This window comes from Pelophylax lessonae (genome assembly GCF_965119305.1).
Source record: "Pelophylax lessonae genome assembly, chromosome: 3".
Lineage (NCBI taxonomy): Eukaryota > Metazoa > Chordata > Amphibia > Anura > Ranidae > Pelophylax > Pelophylax lessonae.
The window spans coordinates 675,268,318-675,291,500 of NC_138770.1; the positions used below are offsets into that span (position 1 = coordinate 675,268,318).

General features: G+C 44.9%; 1 protein-coding gene across 1 annotated transcript in view; it reads right to left on the bottom strand.

The window, feature by feature from the left end:
- Positions 1-23,183, bottom strand: part of BTBD9 (BTB domain containing 9) — a gene marked incomplete at its 3' end in the record, with an annotated part of 275,828 nt that overhangs the window by 22,000 nt on the left and 230,645 nt on the right. The window lies entirely within an intron of this gene.

A 23,183-nucleotide genomic window follows, 5' to 3' on the forward strand; every position in this document is an offset into this window, starting at 1 on the left:
CTTACCTGACCCTACACTCTTCTATGCACCCAGTTTGGTCAGTACAAATTAATGACCAAGACAGAGGTGGGTAAGGCCGAGTGTAGACCTCCTTGTTAAAGGGTAAGTTCACCCTAAGGCCCTGTTCACCCCTTAGCAATTTTCAGCCTGTAAAACGCTTAGCTCTGACGCTCCAAAACGCCCAACAAGCAAAATTCCATTAATTTTAATGGCCCCTGTTCACATCTGAGCATTGAAGCAAACGCCTGAAGCTCAAAAAAGTTCATGAGCTTCTTTTTTTGCCCCATAGACTTCAAAAGAAACGCCTGACTTGAGCAGATAAACGCTTGCAAAACGCTCAAATAGCCCCTAATCCAACCCTAATTTCGTCTCCTCCCCCTAGTGCTTTCTATTGGCTAAACAGAAACACCTGAAGCTGTAATACACATTTAAAACACTTTAAAAATGCTTGAAAAAAGCTGAAAAAAACACCCAAAATGCGCCAGTAAATGGATATGCTCAGGTGGGAATGGAGTCTTACAAAAAATCTGTAATGTTAACTCACAATGGACCCCACCCCATCCCGCTATACTGGAGTCCCGTGATCCCCCCCGCTGTGGGACACCAGGACATCACATGATGGTCTGGGGATTTAAAAATGTCTCTCTCTCCTCTGGCGCTGACAGGGCCGGCTAGGAGGGATCTGATTGGTCAGTGCCATCCATGTGACGGCGCCGACCAATTAGAATGCCTCCTATCCGTACACGCTGAGAGGTATGGTCAGGGGATTAAGCCACAGGGATTTCAAATCCACAGAGCGGTGACTCGGTGTCCCACAGCGGAGGATCGCGGGACTCCGGTACAGCGGGATCGGGGGGGAGGAGTTTCGTTGTAAGTTCACCTTGAAGATTTTCTGTAAAGGTGAACTTACCCTTTAAAGTAGAATTTGCATATTGGTGCACCCTGGGTTTCAGGATAGAAATCACGGGGCTCTGTACAAACTACCTGACAGCCCCCCCCCTCCCCCCCCAGGAAAACAGTAATCACATCTGGACCACCCACTGTATATATATATATATATATATATATATATATATATATATATATATATATATAAATGACATTGAAATATTGCACAAGAGCCTATCTTTTCTGCCCTGCATCCCATTCGGAGAACTCCTAAGAAGTTATGACGCCCCCTATCCCCCCTGGAAGGCCATAGGATCGCCAGGAATCCATGCTACAGGCATACAACGGCACCCCAAAACCCTTCCTTGGATGACTGTTCCTCTTTTCTTCCTGTCATTTCATCACCACATTTACTTCTGATTTGTTAGCGCAGGGGCCCCTCACAGTTTTTGAAAACCCTTTTTTTTAATACTGTAAATGTATCTGACAATTACAGTAGTAAACTGATGGAACTGCAGCCTAAAGGGGACTTCTTTCAGTGAAGTCTATATTTGTCAGAGTTGATATAATCACACGATTGGGAAATACACTTCTCTGCAGTAGCACTATTTCCTCAGAGCAACGGGGGCCAAGAAACACCCCACCCCCTGATTGGATACTGAACAGGTCATCCTTCTGCGCTTTCATCCTGTCAGCACACATGTACAGCAGAAACGACTAACTGGCATCTAGTGCTGCCTCTTATTCTCTTGACATTGGGCTTGACTCCCACGCGCCTCTGACATTTGTACATGCTTGTGCATAGTTCATCTATACAGATTTTTAAATTCTCCTTTCGATTGCATCCCTCTTCAATCCATCAACCTCTTGGTCAACAAATACTGAAATAAAAGTCAATCGCCTTATATATTGTTGGTAGAATTGTGTTATGACAGAGGAGCAGTAAAGCACAGTCACTATGCAGCACTAGTAAACAGGAAGAAGACTGCACACGTTGGACTAGAAAACCTAGTTTGCAGCCATGTTTCAATTCATCCCAAAGATGTCCAGTAGGTTTGCGGTCAGGGCTCTGTGTAGGACACTCGAGTTCCTCCACACCAAACTGGTCAAACCATGTCTGTATTGAGCTGGCTTTCAGCACGGTCATGCTGAAACCAAAAAGGACATTTCCAAAACCCCCGTCCTCCAAAAAGAGCATTTAGGAGGTCAGGTATTGATGTTGGAAAAGAAGACCTGGCTTACAATCAGCAATCCAATTCATCCCAAAGGTGTTCAGTAGGGTTGAGGTCAGGGCTCTGTGCAGGACACTCGAGTTCCTCCACACCAAACTGATCAAACAATGACAAGAGGTCAACTGTTACCACAAAGTTAGAAGATCACAATTGTCTATAATGTCTTTGCTGTAGTTTTGAAAGTACCCTTCACTAGAAAAGTTAATATGGAGCTGGTCCCTAACCCTTTCCTTCTTTGTAGCCATCCCATCCTCAACTCTTCTGCGAAGATTTCCACAAGATTTTGGAAGGTGTCTGTGGGAATTTGTGCCCCTTGTGAGGTAAGGTACTGATGTTGGATGAGAAGATCTGGCTCACCATCGATGTTCCAATACATCCTAAAGATGGTCAGTAGGGTTGAGGTCAGGGCTCTGTACAGGACACTAAAATTCCTTCACACTAAACTGGTCAAACCGTGTCTTTATTACATAGTTACATAGTAGATGAGGTTGAATAAAGACAATTGTCCATCCAGTTCAACCTGTGTAGGTGTGTGTGGCCGTAATCATCTCACATACCCCTTAATGTCCTGATCCTTGAGATGTAAGTCTAAGAGTCTTTTGAAAGCCACCATACTTCCCGGAGAAACCACCTCTTGTGGTAGACAATTCCACAATATTGTAGCCCTAACAGTAAAGAACCCTCCTCGTTGCCTGAGGTTAAAACGCTTCTCCTCTAATCGCATTGTATGTCCTCGAGTCCTCATGCAATCCCTTCGAATGAACAGCTTTTTTTCTAAGCTGAGATCCCCATTAAGATATTTATAAATTGCTATCATGTCCCCCCTCAGACGTCTCTTCTCCAGGGAGAATAAATCAAGCACTTGTAAACGCTCTTCATAATTAAGGTCCTCCAATCCCCTAATTAGTTTAGTTGCCCTTCTCTGGACTCTCTCCAGCTCCAACACATCCCTCCTGAGGACTGGCGACCAGAACTGGACAGAATACTCCAGATGCGGTCTGACCAGAGTTTTATAAAATGGAAGGATTATAGTCTTATCTCTGGAATACATCCCTTTCTTTATGCATGCTAATAATCTGCTGGCTTCTGGATGGATCTGGTTTAGTCAAACTAAGAGAACAATGAGTCCTTTTAAAGCAACTGATGCGTCATTGTATAATCCACAATCATCCATAAGTAAATAGCAACTAATACACTAAATGGTCCACGGAAACGTAACCATCACAACTTTTGAGTTAATTGGTCTTTCCATGTCAAAGCCATGGTCATTAATATAGAGTTGTGCCTCAACTCCCCCATGTCCATTAATAGACATTTTCCCCCCCCGCCCCCTTTGTGTCTAGAACCTCCTCCCTTCTTCTGGGAAGGCTTTCTACAAGACTTTGAAAGGGTGTCTGGGAATTTGGGAGGTCAGGTACCGATGTTGGATGGAAAGACCTGGCTCACAACTAGCATTCCAACTCATTCCGAAGGTGTTCAATAGGGTTGAGGTCAGGACCCTCAAAGTTCCTCCACACCAAACTGGTCAAACCATGTCTTTATGGAACTGGCTTCAAACACAGGGGCACAGTCATGCCTGAACAGAAAAGGGTCTTCTGAATCAAGTCCACACCTTCAGCGCTAAAAAGCCCTCTGTGGTGGAATGCAGAAAGGCAACGGCAATTCGAAAACCTAGGTGGGTGCAGTACTCCTCAGACCTAGCTCTGAGGAAGGGGTGCTCCCCCGAAACGCATCAGCTATACACCTCCCCATGTCAACGACACACTAGTGTCTCATTGTCTATTTTTAGTTGTTATCGTGTGAGTATCCATTTTTTATACCTTTTTTTTTTCATTGTGTCCAATGGTGATGCACTAAGTGCTTGCACCTTCTTGTTTGTCTTTTTAGGGTCTTCACCAAATGGTTACCACAAGGTTGGAAGAGCACATTTATCTAAAATGTCTTAGTATGTTGCAGTACTAACAGTACCCTTTGTTGTGTACAATATATACACATAAATTCCATTTAGGCCTAGGAGCCTCCCCTGGTAGACATCTAGCAAGGTCCCGTCATGAGACCCTGCTGCACCCAGCGGCTCAGTTGTGATAAGCGAGGTGAAATGTTAACACAAAGCAGCACAGGTCTGTGTCATTCTACATTATTTCAGTGAAAGATCTTCCCTCTTGCTTGGATATGCTCGATGAGAGACAATTTATTCCTTGCATAAAGCTTCGGCCTGATAATGCATATTTATTACCTGCAGAAGCTGCTATGACTTCAGTGCGGGTTTAATGAAGTCGGGACGATGACATTTGAGAACGGTCATTCTCCTTCTCCCCAGCATACCTGCTACTTCTACCAGGTACAGGGGTCACGCCATGTGAGGTAAAGATTAGGGGAAACAGTTAAAGGCCAATTTCACCTTTTATATAAAGTGATCCATGCAGACAAAAGGGCCTCAATAAAAATATTGTTTAATGCAAATGCCCCACCTTTAGGGCTTTTCTTACACCCATGAAGCCTGGCAAAAATACTCCCTCGGATTGCATTCCTATGTCCTGTTTTTTTTTCTAGGACATGGACTACAACAAAATGGCCACCAAACTTCCTTATTCCGTACAACTAAAGAGATTATCACTTGAGCTGTCCTCAAAAGTAGAAGGTTCGGTTTTCATTTTGTTCCTTCCCAAAGTGGAGGATGACAAAAGGCTACAGAATCCTGATGGGAAATCCGAGCTGGGATGCTGGTGGTGAGCACCCAATAACTGCTGTGTCCTGGAAATAACCCAGGATGTAGAAATTTAAACACTGGGAGCAGATGTCATCTATGTGCCCTGTCCACATTATACATGTGCAGTGGTGAGCAGAAAAATACAGCCCAATGGATATGGTGTCAAGCCCTTGCATGACTAGTCGGCATACAAGTCTAGGAAGTGGATGGCGACCCTGGATGATGCCTGAACATAGATGGCTCCATCCTTCTGGAAAGAAAAGCCAATGAAGGCATTGATTGGGGGTACTGTGATCTCTATGAGAAGTAATAAATACCTGGAAGTGTTACTGTCAGGGAAATGGCCATAGGAGAACTGTCAATGTTGTCAATAGTACAAATGTGCACATCCCTGTACGCCCTGGCGTGGGAACAGCCGTGGTGCGAAGGCGGAAATTGGCGAACGAATCGGCGCACGCAATGCGTGACAGATGCAGCCACTTGCTGTCCTATAAAAGACTGTTGTAGGATCCTCCTGATTGCTGGATTATCGTCAGCCTTCCTGTGTTCCTGAGCTCCTGTATACTTCTCTTGGATTTCCCTGTTGTGACCCGGCTTGCTCCTGACTCTGCTTGATCTCCTTCTCCTGCCATTGACCCTCTGGCTTGCTCCACCAACCTGGCTCGCTCCACCAACCTGGCTCCTGTTGCTCTACTGTGTATGACCCCGGCTTGCCTCAAGGACTTCTCTTAGTTACCTGTCAGTCCTCCCGTGTATGACCCCGGCTCACACAGACCTTGCTACCTTCTCCTGCCTGCTTACTGGCCTAAAGACCTTCGGCTAGTTCCTGTTTTGCTACCTGCTTTATCTTCGGACTGACTTCCCGTGTTTGACCCTCAGCCTGGACTTTACTACTGCTTCCATTAAGCACAAGGTTGCCCAGCTCCTCTGGAGACTTCCACCTTGTCGTGTATCAAGCTCTTCCCGGCACTCTCCAGGTGCCCACCGGCTCAGCTCTTCTGCACCCTGTTGGCAACCTGTGCTACTTTGGGCGCTACACCTCCTGTACCACCTTCAGGGGAGTGCCGCACTTAGCCACAAGGGGAGCCCTCTCAGCACCTTGGCCTCGGATCAGGTAGGTGACAGTTACACTGACACATTACTCAGCATGTTGACCTTAACATAATTATATCTCATGCTAGGTCCACTTTAACCCCTTCCCTCCTGTCCCAGCTGCTCTTTAAAAGTTCAGAGTACCTCAGGGGCGGGAAGGATTGGCGATCATGTGACCACTGTGAGTGGCTGTCAGAGTGGTCACATGATTGGGAGCCAATCCTACCTGTACTGATCGTTAGTGTGGATCAAGAGCTGTCTTTGACAGTTTGGTCTCTGAACTGGGAGCGTACAGGGAGCGCACCCACAGAAAAGTAACATCAGCTCCGAGTGATGCAAATGTGCGTCTTTACGCTCACCCTTTTGCCGCTGCACAGTTGTGTTACGTGGCCCACAACAGGTTCAAAGTCTGTTGCAGCCAAATGGAAATGTTTACGTACTGAAGTTTGTTGATGACGCCATACTGCTCTGTTGACACAACTATCAGTTTTAGGAGCGGTCCCTGTCAACTCTAATCACAGGAAGCAGCCATCTTGTAAACTGAGGTTCGCCAATTGCAAAGGTTCCCTCCACCCCCTCATACCCCTTTCCTGATGGTTTTGAGTTGATTGAGTGTTTTCCATTTTGTATTTCGGACATAAAACTTGTTTTTTTTTTTTCATAGATGGCCCCATTGCCACAAGCAACCTGCAAATTACCAAAATTGGTCAACGTACAGCTTCATTCTATGAACACCTGAGCTACCTTCAGACATAATCCCTCGCTCTCATTTCTAACCTAGAAAACGGGCAAATACGGGAACTGTGACCATCCCCTCCAATCCATGCGAGATATAAAAAAAGAAGAATCGCAAGTCGATAATTCCCCCGAGGGGAAAAAAAAAGTCCTAAATTCGGAACCTACAAAGGAACCCCGCAGAATAATACACCGGATGAAAATATTGCTATCAAACAGGCGGCGATATAAAAAAAAAAAAAAGACACTTGAAAGCCAGCCGCGTTCGGCGGGTCTTTGTAGAGGAAGAAAGTGGGGATGCTTATCTCCGGCGCACATTCCGCACATGAAAGCTTGCGGTCTCCCCACCTCGCCGAGTCATTGTACTTATCTGAGGACGCAGAGAATAGAGAGGACGTCAGCGTTGTCATGCTGGTATTTGGGGAGCGAGAAGAGACATCACAGAGATACCGGAGACCTGACCGTGTCACAGAAAATAGCTTGTCAGGTACGGATTACACATCCCAATTCGCCAATAACAGACGTGTAACTGGCTCAGCGGAAAGATAACAGAGAGGTGTAAACCTTAAAAACACAACAATGTTAAAGCTGAACTCTGGGTGCAAAAGCTTTTTTTATAGACTATATTGTCAAAAGTATTGGGACGCCTGCCTTTACACACAGATTAACTTTAATGGCATCCCAGTCTTAGTCTGTAGGGTTCAATATTGAGTTGGCCCACCCTTTGCAGCTATAACAGCTTCAACTCTTCTGGGAAGGCCGTTCACAAGGTTTAAGAGTGTGTCTATGGGAATGTTTGACCATTCTTCCAGAAGCGCATTTGTGAGTTTTTATTACTACACTCAGATCGGGGCTTGGGTTTCTCTCTCCCCTTGTATCTGACAGAGTTGCTTCTCTCTTTACCGCCAGCAGCCATCTAAGTGGACCAGAACCTTTATTGGACTCACACTGGAACTTTTATACCCCCCCCAGCCCAGGACTGCTTAAGCATCACTGGCATTCTGTTTGCACCAATAGCCCCCATCATTGCTATCCACTCGAATTTATCCCAAAGGTCATCTATTGAGTTGAGGTGCAGGGCAGTCAAATTCTTCCACCCCAAACTTGCTCATCCATGTCTTTATAAATCTTGCTTTGTGCTCTGGTCCAAATCATTTAGTGGAGGGCGGATTATGGTGTGGGGTTGTTTTTCAGAGGTTAGGCTTGGCCCCTTGGTTCCAGGGAAGGGACCTCTTAACGTGTCAGCAAACCAAGACATTTTGGATAATTTCATGCTCCCAACTCTGTTGGAACAGTTTGGGGATCTGTTCCAACATGACTGCACACCAGCGCACAAAGCAAGGTCCATAAAGACAAGGATGAGCGAGCTTGGGGTGGAGGAACTTGACTGGCCTGCACAGAGTCTGGACCTCAACCCGATAGAACACCTTTGGGATGAATTAGAGTGGAGACTGCGAGCCAGGCCTTCTTGTCTAACATCAGCGCGTGACCTAACAAATGCGCTTCTGAAAGAATGGTCAAACATTCCCATAGACACACTCCTAAACCTTGTGGACAGCCTTCCCAAAAGAGTGGAAGCTGTTATAGCTGCAAAGGGTGGGCCAACTCAAAACTGAACCCTACGGACTAAGACTGGGATGCCATTAACGTTCATGTGTGTGTAAAGGCAGGCGTCACAATACTTTTGGTAATATAGTGTATCCATATAGATTATATATACACAGTATCTCACAAAAGTGAGTACACCCCTCACATTTTTGAAAATATTTTATTCCATCTTTTAATGTGACAACACTGAAGAAATGACACTTTGCTACAATGTAAAGTAGTGAGTGTACAGCTTGTATAACAGTGTAAATTTGCTGTAACCTCAAAATAACTCAACACACAGCCATTAATGTCTAAATCGCTGGCAACAAAAGTGAGTACACCCCAAAGTGACAATGTCCAAATTGGGCCCAAAGTGTCACTATTTTGTGTGGCCACCATTATTTTCCAGCACTGCCTTAACCCTTTTAGCCATGGAGTTCAGAGCTTCACAGGTTGCCACTGGAGTCCTCTTCCACTCCTCCATGATGACATCACAGAGCTGGTGGATGTTAGAGACCTTGCGCTCCTCCACTTTCCATTTGCAGATGCCTCACAGATGCTCAATAGGGTTTAGGTCTGGAGACATGCTTGGCCAGTCCATCACCTTTACCCTTTTACCAAGGCAGTGGTTGTCTTGGAGGTGTGTTTGGGGTTGTTAAGTTGGAATACTGCCCTGCGGCCCAGTCTCTGAAGGGAGGGGATCATGCTCTGATTCAATATGTAACGGTACATGTTGCCATTCATGGTTTCCTCAATGAACTGTATCTCCCCAGTGCCAGCAGCACTCATGCAGCCCCAGACCATGACACTCCCACCACCATGCTTGACTGTAGGCAAGACACACTTGTCTTTGTACTCCTCACCCGGTTCCCGCCAAACAGGCTTGACAGCATCTGAACTAAATTGGTTTATCTTGGTCTCATCAGACCACAGGACAGGGTTCCAGTAATCCATGTCCTTAGTCTGCTTGTCTTCTGAAAACTGTTTGTGGGCTTTTTAGTGCATCATCTTTAGAAGAGGATTTATTTTAGGACGACAGCCATGCAGACCAATTTGATGCAGTGTGCGGTGTATGGTCTGAGCACTGACAGGCTGACCCCCCACCCCTTCAACCTCTGCAGCAATGCTGGCAGCACTCATACGTCAATTTCCCAAAGACAACCTCTGGATATGACGCTGAGCATGTGCACTCAACTTCTTTGGTTGACCATGGCGAGGCCTGTTCTGAGTGGAGCCTGTCCTGTTAAACCATTGTAAGGTCTTGGCCATCGTGCTGCAGCTCAGTTTCAGGGTCTTGGCAATCTTCTTGTAGCCTAGGCCATCTTTATGTACAGCAATAATTCTTTTTTTTCAGAGTTCTTTGCCATGAGATGCCATGTTGAACTTCCAGTGACCAGTATGAGAGAGTGAGAGCGGTAACACCAAATTTAACACACCTGCTCCCCATTCACACCTGAGACCTTGTAACACTAACAAGTCACATGACACCCGGGAGGGAAAATGGCTAATTGGGCCCAATTTGGACATTTCCACTTAAGGGTGTACTCACTTTTGTTGCCAGTGGTTTAGACATTAATGGCTGTGTGTTGAGTTATTTTGAGGGGACAGCAAATTTACACTGTTATACAAGCTGTACACTCACTACTTTACATTGTAGCAAAGTGTCATTTCTTCAGTGTTGTCACATGAAAAGATAGAATAAAATATTTACAACAATGTGAGGGGTGTACTCACTTTTGAGAGATACTGTAGATTTATATCCATCTATCTATCTATCTATCTATCTATCTATCTATCTATCTATCTATCTATCTATCTATCTATCTATCTATCTATCTGTCTATCTATCTATCTATCCAATGCATTCCCTTTAACACAACCCTCCAAAATATTCAAAAGGGAAAATTGGCAAGCAGAGGAGTTTTATTAAAGTTGTGTGTGAAAGGAGAGCTTTGCGGAGGAAGGTAAAGTATTCTGGGAATATTAGAAGAAGCTGGAAGGCAAGAGTCACCGCTGAGCCCAATATACAGAACACATTTAATACTTTAAAAAAGTCATTTTGTTAAGAGACTCGCCGACAATGAGCTCAGGGCAGAGCGAGGTATGCAAACACATCCAAATCCCAGCCGAGATTACAGCGTGTTTAGATAATGGAGAAGAGAGGCTCAATATGAGCGGAGTCATTGTACTGTCAGCGGGGTGACACTTTCCTGATTATACATCATACAGATGACAATACACAGGAGCCGGGAAAGCGGATCCCCATCACACAAAGGACCCGCTTCTGGCGCACAGCGGCGAGGGAGACGGGCTGTCCGGGCACCATTGTGTGCCATGTGGATCAAAAACGTCTTTTCTGTAATAATAAATCGTATTGTAAAGGAGCTTGTCTCAATGAATGCTGAGGGATGGAGGGGCTTGTAATAAGAGCCGATATTATACTACTGAAATAAACTAGTTACTGAGGAACAAAAGAGTGCCGGTCCAATACACACCGCACAAATTCAAAAGCCAGATTATTACCTAAAAGATATACTAAAGTCTGAGAAATTTACAGAATATTCCTTTTCTAGTCGAAGGAATTCACATCTTCCTCCTATCCTGAGAACTCCTTCACTATCTAACTCTCCTCTCCTGAAATACTCTGCACTGCTAGAGGACTCTGCTCCTTCCTCTAAAGCTCTCCTCTCCCGAAATACTCTGCACTGCTATAGGACTCTGCTCCTTCCTCTATAACTCTCCTCTCCTGAAATACTCTGCTCTGCTAGAGGACTCTGTTTCTTCCTCTAAAACGCACCTCTCTCGAAATACTCTGCTCTGCTAGAGGACTCTGTTCCTTCCTCTAAAACGCACCTCTCCCGAAATACTCTGCTCTGCTAGAGGACTCTGTTCCTTCCTCTAAAACGCACCTCTCCTGAAATACTCTGCTCTGCTGGAGGACTCTGTTCCTTCCTCTAAAACGCAACTCTCCTGAAATACTCTGCTCTGCTGGAGTACTCTGCTCCTTCCTCTAAAACTCTCCTCTCCCGAAATACTCTGCTCTGCTGGAGTACTCTGCTCCTTCCTCTAAAACTCTCCTCTCCTGAAATACTCTGCTCTGCTAGAGGACTCTGTTCCTTCCTCTAAAACTCACCTCTCCCGAAATACTCTGCTCTGCTAGAGGACTCTGCTCCTTCCTCTAAAACTCTCCTCTCCCGAAATACTCTGCTCTGCTGGAGTACTCTGCTCCTTCCTCTAAAACTCTCCTCTCCGAAATACTCTGCTCTGCTAGAGGACTCTGCTCCTTCCTCTAAAACTCTCCTCTCCCAAAATACTCTGCTCTGCTAGAGGACTCTGCTCCTTCCTCTAAAACTCTCCTCTCTCGAAATACTCTGCTCTGCTAGAGGACTCTGCTCCTTCCTCTAAAACTCACCTCTCCTGAAATACTCTGCACTGCTCCAGGACTTTGCTCCTTCCTCTATCTATCTATCTATCCTTTCCTGAAATACTCTGCACTGCTGGAGGATTCTGCTCTTTCCTCAAACTCTCCTCTTCTGAAATACTCTGCACTGCTGGAGGACTCTGCTCCTTTCTCTATAACTCTCCTCTCTGGAATTCAGTCACACCTCCGCATTCCTCAATGCAGTGTAAGCACTTGCAAGGAAGGTGCGTGGTTGCACAGTTGCAATACATGCTGCAAGGTTGTGGTGTTAATTGGTATTAGTGTGCTGCCATTTTCCTGCTTCTAGGGTGGCTGCAGTGCTGAACCTGACAGACGGTGACAGGTCTTCTTTAAAGGACATTTAATACGGAGTGAAAGTCTTTCATTGTCTGTGTACAGATGCGTGAGGAGGAGACCGGCTGATGAATTAGGCATACATGAGAAACATGAAGAGGAAGGTAATTGGGAAAAGTTCAGGGAAAGTCGCGGAATATTTCATATTCATTTAATCTGAAGCAGAAAAAATAATGAACTTAATTAAACTTTATAATTAGAAAATCTTTATATAGCACAATGAATAAAGAACATTTCTATCTCCCGGTGTTCCTGTCCTCGCTTATCTCTCCAGTCAGGAGCATAGTGCAATTAAAAGCCAAGATCTATCTGCCGCCTTGCGTCTGTGCAATGTCCGGCCGGAAACCCATTGCTAATAGAGTCATGTGGCCCTGAGTATCAGTACTCGGTGTCAGTCATGTCCACAGTACCAAGAGGATTAACCAAGTCCATGCCATTGTAACCAGAGTGCAAACTGTGCGTGTCCTGTAATACTCAGCATATAAACCGGGTCTCTACTCCATAGGAATGGTGTTGGTATAACAATATTTGTACACAGTATGAAGATGCCAGGACTTGATATTAAAATTATTAAAGACCAACTAAAATTTCAGTTGGTATAAGATAAATACAATCCAGATGCATTAAAACGAAAGGTGTTTGGTATCTTCAGGTTTGTTTTCAAATGGGTTATACTGCTGCCTACAGGAGGATTTGGATAAGAAAAAAGAGCAACCTCCTGCGATCAAGATGGATGTTCCTGCAATGGGTTCTGAGAAAGAGGGGACCCCTCTGAAACCTGTCGCTCTGAGGAAGAGGGGATCCCCCTCGAAACCTGTCGCTCTGAGGAAGAGGGGAATCCCCCTCGAAACCCACCGCTCTGAGGAAGAGGGGAATCCCCCTCTGAAACCCATCGCTCTGAGGAAGAGGGGATACTCCTTTGAAACCTGTCGCTCTGAGGAAGAAGGGATCCCCCTCGAAACCTGTCGCATTGAGGAAGAGAGGATCCCTCTCGAAACCTGTCAGCCATTTCAAGGGTCTTCCCTATATTGGGATCTGCTCAGTGGACCAGATGATGTGGAACACTGTAGAAGGGATAATCTAGCAAAAAACCAACAGGCCCCCAACAATCAGAATAAGACTGAGGCTAACTTGCAGTTAAAAGATCTACCTGAAGGACGTTACATCCGAAATGGTGACGAGGTGGAACCTAAACATCCACTTGGTAAAACTTAGAAAACCTGCAAACAGAAGACCAAGGGGTAGCCTTAAAAATTTGGGAACCTGTTTCCTGATGCTTAAAAACTCAAGAGGCACTCATCTAGTAGGGTGTGTTATAAGGAAAAGGTGGAACTTCTGTCGAATGGGAAAGTTGAAAAGTTTTGCTTGATCAGCATGTTACAGCCAATCAGCTGTGGCCCAATCAGTGTATTCTGACAGCAGAGGAGTCCTCCATCCATCTTGCTTGTAAGGGTGGGGGAATCTGGTTGAATAATCTATGGCCAACCTTAGCCATCGAGAAATGTGAACAAGAACCTGGTTCACCTTTACAAAGACCATCAAATGGCAAAAAGAGGGAGTATTTTTTATAGAAGTAGTAGATGGTGGGGCGGTGATTAATGGGGAGTACTCGGATTGGGCGGGTGTGGAAAGTGGGGTCCCCCAGGGTTCTGTCCTGGGACCAATCCTATTTAATTTATTCATAAATGATCTAGAGGAGGGGATATCTAGTACAATCTCAGTATTTACAGATGATACTAAACTAGGCATGCCAATATCTTCTATACAGGATGTGGAAACCTTACAAGCGGACCTGAACAAAATAATGGGGTGGGCAACTACATGGCAGATGAGGTTTAATGTTGAAAAATGTAAAGTAATGCACTTGGGTGCCAGAAACCAGAAAGCAAGCTACTCACTAGGGGGGGGAACCTCTGGGTGAGTCTAGGATGGAAAAGGACCTGGGGGTACTGGTAGACAACAGGCTTGGCAGTGGCATGCAATGCCAAGCCGCTGCAAGCAAAGCCAACAGAATGCTGGGATGTATAAAAAAGGGATTTCACTCCAGAAATAAAGAGATTATTCTCCCACTCTACAAGACTCTGGTCCGGCCACATCTGGAGTATGCTGTCCAGTTCTGGGCACTGGTCCTAAGGAAGGATGTGCTGGAACTGGAAAGAGTCCAGAGAAGGGCAACAAAAATAATTAGGGGAATGGAGGACATCAGCTATGAGGAAAGACTACAAGCACTGAACCTATTCTCTCTGGAGAAGAGACGATTGAGGGGGGATATGATATCAATGTACAAATACTGTACTGGCGACCCTAGCATAAGGAACAAACAATTCAGAGAAAGGAGATACAATAAGACACGTGGCCACTCACTAAAACTAGAGGAAAAGCAGTTTAACCTTAAAGTGCGTAAGGGGTTCTTTAACGTAAGAGCGGTAAGGATGTGGAATTCTCTTCCACAAGCAGTGGTATCAGCAGGGAGCATCGATAGTTTCAAAAAACTATTAGATGGGCACCTTAAAGACCACAACATACAGGGGTATACAATGTACAACATACAGGGGTATACAATGTACAACATACAGGGGTATACAATGTACAACATACAGGGGTATACAATGTACGGTTAACAGCAAACACACACACACATCATAGGTTGAACTGGATGGACGGATGTCTTTTTTCAACCTCACTAACTATGTAACTATGTAGATGGGAAGTAAACTCTCACGAACTACATCTAGTAAGGGGAACAGTAAAGGGAAATTTCCTTGTGAAGAACTGCAGCCACGTAGAAGAATATTGTCCTGGTTGAGGTGAAAAGACAATATGATAATAGATAATATGCCAAGATTGTTAGAGGAAGGATTTTCCCAAATCCAGAGCTGGATTCCTGAGCGGCCAGGCCAGAGACAAGCTGGTCTTTGGAGTCAAGTGTATCAGTTTTGTCCAGAGTTTGAACCTTCTTGACCCACGCAGACAGAATGTTGAGTTGAAGGGGCCTGGAGTAAAACTGAGCAAATGGAACTGCCCTTTGATGGAGACTACCATCATGCCCAGAATCCTCAGGCAGAATCATGAAGTTGGGCATCTCCTGGACTGTAGAGTCTGGAGGAGAAAGTCAGAGATTTTTTTCTCAGGGAAGAAGTCAGTAGAGCTATACTAGGTTGCATACTAAGAGCTGCTAGCAAACAATGGATTTAAGACAGGTTTTTGAAAGCTTTTCAACCACTAATGTCGCACCTGCCCTCCACTGAAGCTAATGGAGAACAGATTATGCTCCATTAGCTTCTTCTCTGGCTGCAAAGGCCAGGGAAAGTAACAACAGAAACTGAAAGTGATGCTTAATGCATTGCTTCCAGGTTAATTCAAGCTAGAGCAGACCAGTGAATGGACGTTTGCTTGTCTCCCCCGTTCTGCCCAGTGGCAACAGTCATGCAGGCCCCGGGTCCATATGTGGGATGGCGGAGCCCAGGAAACATGGCAAGGGGGATGATGGTTGATGGTCTTAGAAGGCCAACAGTCAGCTTGCAGCCTGAAAAACCCTCCTGCTGCCACTGCTGTAAACCTTACTGCACTGGCAGTAAGAGGGTTAGGACTACCATGACTACAGGGTGGTTGCTGTGCGATTTCACTGCAGGGTTGTCACCCTGCTACAAAAAGTGAAACAATATTGGATCTGCTTGCAGGATCAACAGATAATGAAGCTAATGGAGAGCGGATTATGCTCCATTAGCTTCTTCCCTGGCTGCAAAGGCCAGGGAAAGTAACAACAGAAACTGGAATGAGGGACGGCGGAGCCCAGAAAACATGGCAAGGGGGACGATGGTTGATGGTCTTCAGAGTTGTATAAAGTACTCAAAACCCATACTTGAGTAAAAGTACAAGTGCTCGATCAAAAAGTGACTTGAGTAGAAGTACTAAAGTATTCAACATTTTTTGTACTTGTAAGTATTGCAAGTAGTTTTTTTTTTAAATTTTGCTACTCACGTACTGAAAGTAAAAGTACAAGTACTGTGTTATGTAGTTATTAATGAAAGAAGTCAAAAGTTTGAACATCATATTGTTTTTTATTATTTCAAATGCAGCTTTTATTTATACATACAGTAGCATTTATTTTGGTATGCACTGATAATACACATGTTTTGAGCTTCATGAAACCTGCCATCTACTGTTCTGGCAGTGGTAATTTTTAGAATTGTAACGAGTAACTATGCAGCACAAAAAAAAAAAAAAATATCGGAGTAGAAGTATTGAAATCATCGAAAAAATGTAGTGAAGTAAAAGTGAAAGTAGGAGAAAAAAATTCTACTCTAGGAAAGTACAGATACCGCCTTTCGGTACTTAAGTACAGTAGTGAAGTAGTTCTACTTAGTTACTATACATCTCTGATGGTCTTAGAAAGCCGACAGTCAGCTTGCAGCCTGCAAAACCCTCCTGCTGCCACTGCTGTAAACCTTACGGCAGTGGCAGTAAAAGGGTTAGGACTACCATGACAACAGGGTGGTTGCCTTGCGATTTCACTGCAGAGTTGTCACCCTGCTACAAAAAGTGGAATAATATTGTATCTGCTTGCAGGATCAACAGGTAATAAAACCAGGGCTTATTTTCATCAGGAAGGTGGGGGGAACGCAGTTCCGGCACCTCCAGAACTACATGTATGTAATGGCAAGGGGTGCTGGGATGTGCTTAAGAGTCTATTGATGCTGGGAAAACGATTGTTGCTGCAGGGGACCTATTTTTGTGGAGGAAGAGGGTCTATTGTTGGCTATTATTACTACAATCTATTATTGGAGGTTTTCTGTTGCTCGTGGGGAATCTATTATGGCTGAGGGGTGGGTCTTATGTTTCTGGGGGGGGGTCAATCGTTGCTGGGAGGGATCTACCGTTGCTGCCTGCTGAATGCCATACAAAATACTTGGCACCACTGCTTGGTTCTGTATTCTCTAAAAGGTGTGGTACTAGGAGGTGGGTAAGGGGTGTAACAAATGAATGGTGCTCGGAGGTGGGTAGGGGCAGAGTCAAGGGGTGACTCGAAAGGGAGGAGTTCCTGCACACATTCTCTGAGAAAAAAAGCCCTGAATAAAATTATGGTACAAGTGGATGCTAAAAAAAAAAAAGTGATACGTTAATACTAGTGGCAGAAAAGGAGCATTCATCATATGGTTCCAAATCTCTAAATAGTACGCACGTCTAACACCAAGAAGAACTCCGAACAGCCTCATTGCTGATATACTCATCACATTGGGGACATTTACTTTTTCCACTTTCACAGCGACGGGGGTCACCCACCACAAAGGAAAGGTTATCCGGCAGAGGGGCGCTGTGCTAATTACTGTCCAGCTTTCAATATACAACCCAGACAGACTATTTCTTCTGCTAAAAGACATCACAGCGATAAGCCGTGCCCGGAGACACCGGAAAACTTATCATCGTGTGCCCTTTAAAGGGAAATAAAAGGAGAGGGAAGGAAAGACTTTCTGTTATTGTCTTTTTATATGCAGGGAGGAATAAATCCAGCCCGACATTTAAAGGGATGACAATGACATCAGCGCACATAACGCTAATTGGCTTCTACTAGAGAGGCAGCGAGATGGCGTTCTCCTCCGGATGCGCGGACAGCCGGGGCTCGGCTCCTGAGGAGTGAATTATTAATACAGATGACGGTTTCACTACATCAGCCCAAAGAGCAGAATAACAAGTTTCTCTTTTCATGGGCCTGACAAGCGGCTCTTTACTGTCACCGTGACATCAGCCGGCGCCCATCACCACCAACCTAACCTTTACCAGTCCCGCTCCCCGCCGCTCCGGAATTAAACACCGTCTAATAAAGAGCTAAGTGATGTCCAACGGAGGAGGAAGAACAAAGTGCTGTGAGGAGTACATGGCACAATTCAAAGTGAGGGAGGGATGGATGGGGAGGGTGAGGGCTAAATCAACACCGCAGGAGATGAGAACAGGAAGCTTCGGACAAGGGCAAGGAAACTAAACATTTTTCTCTTTCTGTGCCTAAAGCGGTGGTAAAACTCTCCCTTTGTGATTTTTACCTACAGATCAGCCTACAGTGCATCTGGAAAGTATTCACAGTGCTTCACTTTTTCCACATTTTATGTTACAGCCTTATTCCAAAAACGATTAAATTCATTATTTTCCTCAAAAATCTACAAATACTCCATAATGACAACTAGTGGTGCACCGAAATTTCGGAAACCAAAATATTCAGACGAAAATGGGCCTATCAATCCCATTTTGGCCGAAAACTGGTCATATATGGCGAAAATGAATGGCCGCCGCAGCAGCTTTCACTTTAACTTATATGGATCGTGATCGGCCACGGCCGGCTCCCAAGACCCGCCGTTTGTACCTCCTCGCCCACCCTGTGCTAGACTGGTTGCTAGAAATTGCCAGCCGCTGGCATCTAGCAACCAGTGACGTCACGGTCCCGAGAGGAGAGCGAGACAGAGAAGAGGACCCAGCATGCAGAGCGGAGGAGGATTTCCTCGTCCTCCTCCTCCGTGCCCATTACTGACTCTCTGGCTCCACCCACCTACTCCCTTCATCTTCTACTGTATGGCCGCTGCGGATAGGAATGACAGGAGCAGAACCAGAGTCAACCTGCTATCTGTGGGGAGCAGTGAGTGACAACATACAGTGGGTACGGAAAGTATTCAGACCCCCTTAAATTTTTCACTCTTTGTTATATTGCAGCCATTTGCTAAAATCATTTAAGTTCATTCTTCTTCCTCATGAATGTACACATAGCACCCCATACTGACAGAAAAACACAGAATTGTTGACATTGTTGCAGATTTATTAAAAAAGAAAAACTGAAATATCACATGGTCCTAAGTATTCAGACCCTTTGCTGTGACACTCATATATTTAACTCAGGTGCTTTCCATTTCTTCTGATCATCCTTGAGATGGTTCTACACCTTCATTTGAGTCCAGCTGTGTTTGATTATACTGATTGGACTTGATTAGGAAAGCCACACATCTGTCTATATAAGACCTTCCAGATCACAATGCATGTCAGAGCAAATGAGAATCATGAGGTCAAAGGAACTGCCTGAAGAGCTCAGAGACAGAATTGTGGCAAGGCACAGATCTGGCCAAGGTTACAAAAAGATTTCTGCTGCACTTAAGGTTCCTAAGAGCACAGTGGCCTCCATAATCCTCAAATGGAAGACGTTTGGGACGACCAGAACCCTTCCTAGAGCTGGCCGTCCGTCCAAACTGAGCTATGGGGGGAGAAGAGCCTTGGTGAGAGAGGTAAAGAAGAACCCAAAAGATCACTGTGGCTGAGCTCCAGAGATGCAGTCAGGAGATGGGAGAAAGTTGTAGAAAGTCAACCATCACTGCAGCCTCCACCAGTCGGGGCTTTATGGCAGAGTGGCCCGACGGAAGCCTCTCCTCAGTGTAAGACACATGAAAGCCCGCATAGAGTTTGCTAAAAAACACCTGAAGGACTCCAAGATGGTGAGAAATAAGATTCTCTGGTCTGATGAGACCAAAATATAACTTTTTGGCCTTAATTCTAAGCGGTATGTGTGGAGAAAACCAGGCACTGCTCATCACCTGTCCAATACAGTCCCAACAGTGAAGCATGGTGGTGGCAGCATCATGCTGTGGGGTTGTTTTTCAGCTGCAGGGACAGGACAACTGGTTGCAATCGATGGAAAGATGAATGCGGCCAAGTACAGGGATATCCTGGACAAAAACCTTCTCCAGAGTGCTCTGGACCTCAGACTGGGCTGAAGGTTTACCTTCCAACAAGACAATGACCCTAAGCACACAGCTAAAATAACGAAGGAGTGGCTTCACAACAACTCCGTGACTGTTCTTGAATGGCCCAGCCAGAGCCCTGACTTAAACCCAATTGAGCATCTCTGGAAAGACCTAAAAATGGCTGTCCACCAACGTTTACCATCCAACCTGACAGAACTGGAGAGGATCTGCAAGGAGGAATGGCAGAGGATCCCCAAATCCAGGTGTGAAAGACTTGTTGCATCTTTCCCAAAAAGACTCCTGGCTGTATTAGATCAAAAGGGGGCTTCTACTAAATACTGAGCAAAGGGTCTGAATACTTAGGACCATGTGATATTTCAGTTTTTCTTTTTTAATAAATCTGCAACAATGTCAACAATTCTGTGTTTTTCTGTCAGTATGGGGTGCTATGTGTACATTCATGAGGAAGAAGAATGAACTTAAATGATTTTAGCAAATGGCTGCAATATAACAAAGAGTGAAAAATTTAAGGGGGTCTGAATACTTTCCGTACCCACTGTATGTGTTATGATGTGCTTCATTGTTTCCTTATACTTAGCTACCCTCTGGCACTATACCTGCATAATACAGCTATGGGACAGGTATATAGGGCCAGGAGCATCTATATACAGGCTGTAACTATTTTAAAACCATTTGGGGGGAAAAAAGTAGTTTTCGGTCAAAGGCATCCTGAATTTTCGGCTTCTGTTTCGGCCCAGAATTTTCATTTCGGTGCATCCCTAATGACAACAGGAAAGAAGTTTGTTTGAAATCTTTGCAAAATTATTAAAAATGAAACAAATGTACATAAGTATCACAGCCTTTTCCATGACACTCAAAACTGAGCTCAGGTGCATTCTGTTTCCACTGATCATCCTTGAGATGTTTCTTCAACTTGATTGGAGTCCAACTGTGGTAAATTCAGTTGATTGGACATGATTTGGAAAGGCACACACCTGTCTATACAAGGTACAACAGGTAACAGTGCTTGTCAGAGCACAAACCAAGCCATGAAAGTCCAAGGAATTGTCTGTAGACCTCCGAGACAGGATTCTATAGAGGCACAAATCTGGGGAAGAGTACAGAAACATTTTTACAGCACTGAAGGTCCCAATGAGCACAGTGGCCTCCATCAAATGTGAATTGAAGAAGTTTGGAACCACCAGGACACTTCCTAGAGCGGGCCGCCTGGCCAAACTGAGCGATCGGGGGAGAAGGGCCTTAGTCAGGGAGGTGACCAAGAACCCGATAGTCACTCTGACAGAGCTTCAGCTTTTCTGTTGAGGGATGAGAACCTTCCAGAAGAACAACACTCTTTGAAGCACTTGAACAATCAGGCCTGTATGGCAGAGTGGCCAGACAGAAGCCACTCCTCAGTAAAAGGCCCATGACAGCCCACTGGGAGTTTTCCAAATGGCACCTGATGGATTCTCAGACTATGAGAAACAAAATTCTCTGGTTTGATGAAACAAAGATTAAACTCTTTGGCCTAAATGGCAAGCGTCAGAAAACCAGGCACAGCTCATCACCTGGCCAATACATCCCTACAGTGAAGCATGGTGGTGGCATCATCATGTTGTTGGGATGTTTTTCAGTGGCAGGAACTGGGAGACTAGTCAGGATGGAGGGAAAGATGAATGCAGTAATGTACAGACACATCCTTAATGAAAACCTGCTCCAGAGCGCTCTGGACCTCAGACTGGGGTGAAGGTTCATCTTCTAACAGGACAACGACCCTAAGCACACAGCCAACATAACAAAAGGAGTGACTATGAGACAACTCTGTGAATTTCCTTAAATGGCCCAGCCAGAGCCCAGACTTGAACCCAATTGAACATCTCTGGAGAGATCTGAAAATGGCTGTGCGCCAACGCTCCCCATCCAACCTGATGAAGCTTGAGAGGTCCTGCAAAGACGAATGGAAGAAACTTCCCAAAATTAGGAGTGCCAAGCTTGTAGCATCATACTCAGAAAGACTTGAGGCTGTAATTGGTGCCAAAAGTGCTTCACGAAAGTATTGCGCAAAGGCTACGATACTTACGTAAATGTTTTTTTTTTTTGTTCGTTTTTATTCTATTTTTTTTATTTTGCAAAGATTTCAAACAAACTTCTTTCGCATTGTCATTATGGGGGATTGTTTGTAGAATTTTGAGGAAAATATTGAATTTCATCCATTTTGGAATAAGGCTGTAACATAACAAAATGTGGAAAAAGTGAAGCTCTAATAATAAGGCCGATAACAAGGCTTACCTGTAGGTAAAATCAATATCTCCTAAACGTGCACCTTTTAGGAGATATTCACCCTGCATGCAGCCAGTAACGTCACTGGCGCATGCGCTCTAAAGGTCCGGCATACCTTGCTGGGACTTCAGAGCTTGGCGTCGGAACCGAGGGCTCCCGCATGCATGCGCCAGAGTGATGTCATCGGGGCTCAGGCCAATCACACAGCCGGAAGAAAGACAGAGGGAAGATGTCAGCCCTCTCAGCAGTGACAGCGCAGCACAGGAGGGCTTCATTCCAAGGTAAGTATTCCATAATGTGCTAGTATGCGATGATTTATAGATAAAATTGATCCAGGGAATATCGGATTGTTTCTCAGGGGGGATCAGGAAGGGATTTTTTCCCCCTGCTGTAGCAAATTGGATCATGCTTTGCTGAGTTTTTTTTGCCTTCCTCTGGATCAACTGTGGGTATAGGATTGTGTATATGGGAATGCATGATTTTTTTTTTATTGGTTAAACTAGATGGAATTGTGTCTTTTTTCAACCTATGTAACTATTATACAATTGCCTTACGTTTTTTTTTTTTTTTAAATCCCGCCGCGGTTTACAACCGCTTTAACCACTTCAATACCAGTTACTTTCACCCCCTTCCTGCCCAGGCCGATTTTCAGCTTTCAGCGTTGTCACACTTTGAATGACAATTGCACGGTCATGCAACACTGTATCCACATTTGCTGCTCAGTGATTTGCTGCTCAGTAATTGCAGTATTCTAGTCTGCATCTCCCCAAGGGAATACTTAAAATCTGGCCCGTTAGTGGTTCCCGAGGCCTGGAGTTGAGAACCACTGCATTAGATGATCCCCCAAGTTGTTCCCTTATGATAACCCCTGCTCACCGAGAGGGGTTGGTGGCAAACCAAAGTCCCCCACCTAGCAATCCGGGAACTGGGTGTTACAAATCCCACTGCTGTGGGCTATATACGTCTGGCAGGAGACTGAGCCAGCCAACCATCAGCCCTGACTCTATTGGGTTGATCTACTAAAAGCAAATAGACTGTGCACTTTGCAAAGTGCAGTTGTTTCAGAGATTAGTAAATGAGGTAAAGCTTCATATTGTAAAGAATACCCAATCACATCCAAGGAAATTAAAAAATAAAACCTGAATTTTTATTTGCGTGTGATT